The sequence below is a fragment of the Rhipicephalus sanguineus genome, chromosome 9, assembly GCF_013339695.2.
Source record: "Rhipicephalus sanguineus isolate Rsan-2018 chromosome 9, BIME_Rsan_1.4, whole genome shotgun sequence".
In the NCBI taxonomy this organism is placed as follows: Eukaryota; Metazoa; Arthropoda; class Arachnida; order Ixodida; family Ixodidae; genus Rhipicephalus; species Rhipicephalus sanguineus.
In genome coordinates this window covers 64,507,271-64,515,150 of record NC_051184.2, presented here as the reverse complement: position 1 = coordinate 64,515,150, position 7,880 = coordinate 64,507,271, and the positions used below count along the sequence as shown (strand labels likewise).

The 7,880-nt window shown below is 41.4% G+C and overlaps 1 long non-coding RNA gene across 1 annotated transcript; it reads left to right on the top strand.

The window, feature by feature from the left end:
• The first annotated feature begins 1,072 nt into the window (after positions 1-1,072).
• On the top strand, positions 1,073-3,872 carry LOC125759749 (uncharacterized). The gene is made up of 3 exons (XR_007417385.1): positions 1,073-1,099; positions 3,671-3,697; positions 3,846-3,872. It is a non-coding gene; the product is annotated as an uncharacterized LOC125759749 (long non-coding RNA).
• The last annotated feature ends 4,008 nt before the right edge of the window (positions 3,873-7,880 follow it).

The following is a 7,880-nucleotide window of genomic DNA, read 5'->3' as shown; positions in this document are numbered from 1 at the left end:
TGCGGAGGGTCATCTCGCTCTCAATTCAAGAGGGAAACCAGATTGCATAAATGCAAAACAAAGCAGATCTAACGTGTTTTGTCCGTGGCACTGCTCACCAATCACGTAGTGCATACTAGATGTAACAAAATGGACCGCTTCATTCAATTCATGAGGAGAGCTTTTATACCATCTCTCAACTGGCACACCACCATAATGGAGGGAATGCGTTTTCAAGTGCAATTCAATTTACTTTGGACCTCGCTTCATTTAATTACATACAAAACAGTTCCCAACACCAGATCATCACGCTCGGGTTTACATTTTCTTGAAACTGTAAGTGAAACACAATGTTTGAACTGCAGTGCAACATGTTACTTTTTTGAGAAATAGCGTAGCACTTTTCTCTTTTTGGTGTTTATGAAAATACTACTGTCAAGTAATCACATTATGTGAAAGCTTTTGCTGTATTACGAACTGGACAAATCAAAACGTCTTTGATAATGTAGAAATATAGCAAACACACTGCCCGTCTTACTACCAGAAAAGAAACAAAAACAAAACCCATAGCACCGTTTCTAATAAGCAGCAGAATGGTTTCAGTTGGGGTTAATTAAGTAAACGCAGTGCCACAGTTTAGCAGTGGTGAATACAGGTTCATTACAACCCCTCATTATTTATTCGTAATGTTCTGAGAAAAAATATCGTGATGATTTTTTTGTTTCTCCTTGTAGTGAATCAACCATTCTAATGAGTTCTTAAAGTCGATGAGAGATCTTCTGTCCCCGCTCTTGCTTGTTTTGCGGTATGGTACCTTTGGTTGTACACAAGCAAATTAGCCATTTGGATTTTAAAATGACTGATGCTCCGGTTATAGTAAATTCGAAAGCTCTGTCCAATATCCGGCGTGACAGTTTTCATCTATTACCTCTCTTTCGTGAAACGTCATCAATTCGTGTTCGCGTAGTTAGTCTTTCAATTCGACATTTGCTATGCCCGCACATGAATGAGCTTTCCTGTAAGCATATATATATATATATATACATGTCTCTGGATTTAGTACCTGAAATGGTTTTGGGTATTTCACTTGTAGACACCAGAGACGAAGCCATCGAGTCCGGTAAGTTCCTGTAACAGTAGTTCGAAACTTCTAATACCATGATGAGATCCTTGTTTATTAACCCACAATGTTTTCACCACTTATTAACACCTAAGTTCTTAATACAAATATTTCCACAAAAAACAGTAATCGATCTTTTTTTCTTACTGTTGGTTGTGATAAAATTGCGAATTTAATCGCGCTGGAAGGTCTCGTGTCCTCCACATTTTTTTTTTCTAATGGGGTACAATAACCTTTGATATACACCAGAAACGTAACCATGCTGAATAGTATACAGTGGCTGCTACTTAAATTAGAACAAAATCAAACGTCTGTTCATAAATAGATAATAGTTCTCGAGCGTTGACTACATTTATTCAACAATAGCCGTTACCGTTCACGTAGTTTTTCTTTTAGTCCTACGCGTTTTATGCCAGCACCCAAATGAGTATATCTTTACCTTCAACATCTTTGGACATTTTATTTTTAGATATACGCGACGAAGCCATCTGTCCCGGTAATTTTCTGTGACATTCCTTGTGTATTATGATCGACTTGAAGAAAATCTGAAGACATTTCTTCCTCTGGGTTTCCGTATTTCGGATTGTACTTATTTGGGGTGCCCGATGAATTTCGCTGTTCGCTACGATTTAGTTCAGAAGCGTTAAAGAAAACATTAATTTCAACTTATTCATTCTTTTTATCACAAATGAAGAAGTTATTTGGGGAAAAAAATGTTCCCGTTTTGATATGTCTAGACACTCGAAACTCCTAGTCCAAGAAAGGTGCATTGTTTTATATTGATAATTTTAAATGTAGTTTTGGTATACCTTATGTCAATATCTTCTTGTCTTTCCTAAATACTGATTTCATTGTGGCTTACTGAAATTCGTTCTTGCACTCGAGAAAGATGAGCCTTAGCAGTATCATTTGAACTAGCGAGAAGACTAAGATGGGACGGAACGTTTGAACTCACCCACGCCGTTCCTACAAGAACCGGAGGTCACAAAGGCTGCATTAAATATAAATTAGGATTGGCGATGATCCTTACATTCATTTGACAAGTTAATTCATTTTCAAATATCGTGCCAATTTTCACATATCCCCTCACTTCTTCTACGCATCTTTTATCTTCATACCACAAACGTTCGATCAACATTTCTCTATTATATACACCCTTAAGACCTGGGCTTACCAGAAATATTGGGCGTACATTTGATCTGCTAGGCAGAATATTATATTGCAGCAAATACCCTACACTCTCATTCAGGTCCTCGCTAAACTGCTAGCAGTAGCCAGGATACTACGCCAAGAGGTCCATATTCCTGGCTACATCCATGAATATCCAGCAAACGAGATGAAGAGGCCCATTCTCCTGCATACAAGTGGCCTTTTAGCCAGGACTTGACTGAGAGGTTTTCACTGGTTTAGAAGCACGACAAACCAGTCAGCCCGTTCAATCACACATTAGTGTATTCGAAATTTCCACGTTCGGTGCGTGAAAATACATTACAGCAGTTAATGCTGCTTTCGACCATCCCGTTTCCACACGTATTACGTAACGTTGATGAAAAAATCAGCGATCCACTTTTGGCACTTAAAGGAAGCTTTCCCGTCACAATCACCTGTTAGCATAATTGCATTTGCGGAGTGCACTGCCTAGACTCCGAAGGGCTCACCTGCTGGCAGGGTAAGCTTCCTCTTTGCAGTTACATTTCCTTGTTGTAACTTTATGTATCAAACCACATAGAGCTGCGTACCTTGGTAATTTCGCGAGTGTATCACTCGTCATTTGTTCCTTAAACATGAGGAATGACAAAACAAGAGGATTTAAGGGCGTGATAAATTGTGAACAACTTAACAAATTTATGTACCTCATTTTCGTATTCTAGACGCCAGAAATTCCAACTTCCGAGACCGTAAGCTTTCTACTTGATTGCGGCATATTCTATGCAGATCAGGTATCTTGTTTTGATCAAAACAATCATTCTGCCAACGCTGCCCAAAAAATTTATTTTGATCCCTCATTGAGAAACACATTCAAGCGGTGGTAGGCAATTTGCCAAACAGGGCGAGATTTCCTAACGTGCGAATTCCGACGAATTTATCCGTAACAAACGCCGCGTTTGAAAACTTCATAAGCGGAGAACCTCTAGTACCTATTATTACTATATATACGAGCGTGGACATTCAGGTGCAGTCCTTTTCAGATAACGTGTTTAAAGACTTCACTCATGCAAATTTCATTCTAACCCCGATAAAATATAACGCTCCGCTACAGCCGGGTGCTATGAAAGTAGGACATGCCATCGGGCGTGTGAAGTCGTCTTTCATTCTATTGAACAAAACGAAATTAGGACAATAAAAATATATTTCACGTCGAGAAAAACGCAGGATATTGGTCATTTTCAAAAGGCCTTACTATTTGTACATCGCCTTTTTACTATTTTCAGCACTTGTGAAGGACACAGAGAACGCACAATAATTTGATCGGTATGAGGCCTAGAAAGTGCTTATCATGTATTTCGCGCCTATAAAAACCCGTTGATGAAAGTCAATGAGAGATCTTGTTTCTCTTCGAACGTTCTTTAGGAGCCAGAGACAACGCACTCACCCAGGGTAAGTTTTGATTCAAGATATTCAAGATATCTGATTCAAGATATCTTCTGAAATCAGTCTGTCTTGGATTTTCTCTTGTATATACGCCTTGTAAGCCTAGAAGTTTTATTTAATTTGTAAAAAATATTCTTTTTCACTATCCTCATAGCACGATGAAAGCACAGAGTCACCCACGGTAAGCATGCAAAATGGCGTCGCATCACATTCACTTTCTGGAACGAAGACGTTAGTGCGTTCAACAGGCGTTTAATTGCCTATTTTCTTCTTCGTGTTCACTGCGTTCATAGGAGTATTAAATTTCAGACTCACAAATTAAGCATAGACTTGTGTATAGGCACACGTTCACCGCACTTGAGTTGGCAGACACTCACTTTTCTCGCGTGTAACACTCACGATGAATTGTCGATAATTTCGAGCTAAAGAGCGAACAAAAAATACCGATTCCGGTTTGCCAAAGGACCTTCACGGCAGTGCTTTAAAGCAATTTAAGGAAGCTAACTTCGCGGCAAGACTTGGGTACCGTTTTTAAGAAAATTTCCGTAAATCGTTGTTGTAGGTGCGGATTATACAGAAGAAAACACGGATTAGCTTGGTACTTACCTCCGGTTGTACACTGTTTACTCGCACCAAATTTTAACGTGTTATTGGTGGTCTTTCCCATACACCAGAGCATCCTATCTCAGAAACGGTAAGTCTGTCCTATCCTCACGTTATTACAGACAGTGCTGGAATGAGGCATCGTGGCAAGGATCTTAGAAGTTTCAAAATGCGAAACAGCTCACCATGACACACTCTGTGGTCCCACCCGACTCAGACAGCTTTGTTTGCCGCGCAATGTTCTCGAGACTCAGACGCAGTCTCAGGCTCAGTGTAGCGCACTGTCTCCCGGTCTCAATTCCCTTGATTGAGACACTCAGTGTCGACTACCCACACCGTATACTTCAAGAAACATAATACAAAATTGCTGCGCAGAACATTGAGAATACCGGAGATGCACTACCGTAACACGTGTCATCATCATTATTTATTTACCCTTGGGACATGATAAGGAGGGGGGGGGGTTAACAGATGGTAACCACGGGTCATAAGAGTAAAGCACGCAAACACGGATCGCAAGAACAGGTAAACACAGTAAACGAAGTAAACGCGTGAAAATGAAAAGGACCGATAAACGCGAAAATGGCTATGCTGGGGCTGTCGGCAGTGGTGTGGTAACAATAACTGTTTGAATTTTACACGGTTTGCCTGTCGCATCTTCTGGAACCAATTCGCGCTACCATTTACTATAAAACGTGAGTACGGTACGGATGACACTATGGTATGGAGTTTGGTTTCGCCTTGACTGCTTAGAACATCACAGAACTCTAGTACATGAAGTTTATAAAGATATTCGCAAACATTGGCCTAAGTGGCACTTCGTGAAACATACACCGTGGAAAGAGACGCTCGGGCGAAGTAATTGCCAGCCAGATCTGGCAGGCTAACACTGCCCTTAGCATCTACTTCACCACCACCACCAAGAAAAACAACTAAGGACAACACGATGACGACATTTATCGTAAATACCCACGCTTGTTTGATATCTGTGACTTGCGACATACAAAAATCCATAATATATGTTTTGCTTGCGTCGATCGAATTGCACTGCACGAATACTTGTGTCTCAAAAACCAAACGTTACTCGGACGGATTTGGCATACTATGCTGGGAAGGGGCACCTGATATAGCGTAAACGCTGACATTGGATACCTTTCTGCAGAGAACAGCTGATCAACGACACTGACTACATGGATGACAACACAGACAACAGCATTCACGACAACGGACGACGGCGACAAAAATGACAACAAACAACGGCAACAGCGATGACGACATACCTCGCACATCAAAGGCCAATCACCGCAGTCTATAGTTCTGAACATTGCTGCTTTGATGCATTCCCCTACACTGCTACATATATCCACTGGAAATATTGCGCACATACTTCGCGCGTGGCGAGAAATACCGTGATATCAACTCTTGTTCAGATTTTCAAGAACACATAGTTAGACGGCGTCTGCTACAGCTATTCATACCATGCAATCGCTTGTGAGATTTCTCCTGTACACAATAGCTTGTGCAGCGTATTAGTCAACACGTTGTACAAGCAGCACAGACTCGCCCAACAACGTGCACTACGTTTTGTACTCTGTATGTCTCCAAGTTCGGTTGCACATATGTTCGTTGCTGCTAGCAAAAATGTTTTTGCAATAATGAGCTGAGCTTACTGGGGTTGACGTATGAATGTTTTGTACAGATAGAGCCATGAGACTACGTTTGTACACTGATATCACGGCGGTAATGTTCACAAAGGACTGACGTTTCACGCGCATAGCATTTCATTTCCACAGTGAATATACCATTATCATTTGGTTTGTGCATTTAAAGTCTACATTTCATTCGCGGATTACGTTTTTCAGAATGATACTATTCTTCTTTTGTTCACTGTGCATCCGTACTGCATGTATTCGTACACGACTCGGTACAGTCTGTATCCACTTTTGTTAATTATGCCAACACATATTTGTTGTAGCTGGAAAGCGAAATACTTCAAGGGGTAAAAAGGAGACTTTATGTTGAGCCACTTCAAACGCCAAACTACAAGAACCTAAGTTCCCTCACATTTGATGTGGTGCTCCATAACCATATCATCGGCCTGCATGCATATAAAGTGGACCGCTTCAGTTATGCTATATATGCCTTCCAGCAACGTATTTGACGTCACGTCAGAGGGGAATGGTGACGTCACTCGGCACCGTACCTAACCTTCAAATATAAAAGTAATTTTGGAAATGTAATATAAATATTTACCAAGGAACAGCAAACGCCTAGAGGATGACCAACAGTGACGTGACACGGCAAAAAGTGCCTTCATAAGCCACACAGGCAATAAAATTTGCTGATAGTTTCGACATACGCCACTGCAGTGTCCGTAAGGCCCTGTAATGCAAAAAAAAAACATTTAGAGCCCTAATAGATACAAGGAATATCCACTACTTTGTGATATCCTACTTCGCCACACGAGCATCATTTGAGATCCCTAAAGGGACAGCCTACCGCTGGGAAAAATTTTTCTGATTGTGGTGAAAATGAAAAGATCGTTCGTCACATCGGCGGCAACGAGCATGCCTTTGTCCCATAAAAAAAAGGAATTTTATTTTCAATTTGATTTTTAAAATCGTGAAAGAATGACCGCTAACGTCACCCAACGGCGATGTGGTTCAATCTACTGGTCGGACAAAAAATCCTCGCAGGTAGACTCATTTTGCTTAAAAACAAACATCTGTAACTTAAAATGGTATTTTACGCACTTGAGGCAGCTTTTCGTTGCGTCAGCGGGTTATTTTTCTGCCCTTTTTTCCTCCCGCGTTTAAAAAGGCGCCCGGTGGCACCGCTTGCGGCGCCGCCTTCGATTTCCTCTGCTTCAACTCATGCGCTATGCCATGCGGCCCACCGCGCTGGTCGTACCGTGCCGCTGTATTGCTGTTCGGATGTCTCACGTGTGCTGCGCTGCGAAGGCGTGCGTTTATAGTCTCCTTTTGATAAATCAACTTGGCTTGGATTGCAGCAGCAGTGCTAAAATAAACGTATACGCCATGATTACAGCAAAAGGAGTGTTCTGTAATCGCATAATAAGGCTTCATTTAACTGCTAGCGCGCTGAAAACGACTGTTAAATTCATTACATTAGTGTTCAGCGAAAACACTGTAAACCTACGGAAATGACATGTGCTTTCGGTTTTAATTCTTAGCGGCACTACAATCGTCATCGCGTCCCCCAACCAGTGTTGTGGACATGTTTCACGCCAATGGAAGAGGACCGAACGCAGATCGAAAAATTCTGTTTTAAAAATTTCTACTCACTTTCCAGAGAAACCAATGCAGGGTTGGACACTTCAGGCCGCATGCTTTTGACTGCGGTACAAAACTGAAAAACGATGAAAGACGGTAGACAGTCCCTTTAAAACGAGGCAAGGCCGTTAGGCTGCACTATCTGTACTGTGTTGAACGAGTGAGCTCGTCAGTATGCGATGCCAAATTACCAAGCTCAGAAGCCTGGCTTGCCACTGCTCTGTAAATTGGCAGTTTCTTGTGCAACCAATTGACTTTTAGGAGATACGTTAAATATCGACGGCACATTGCAA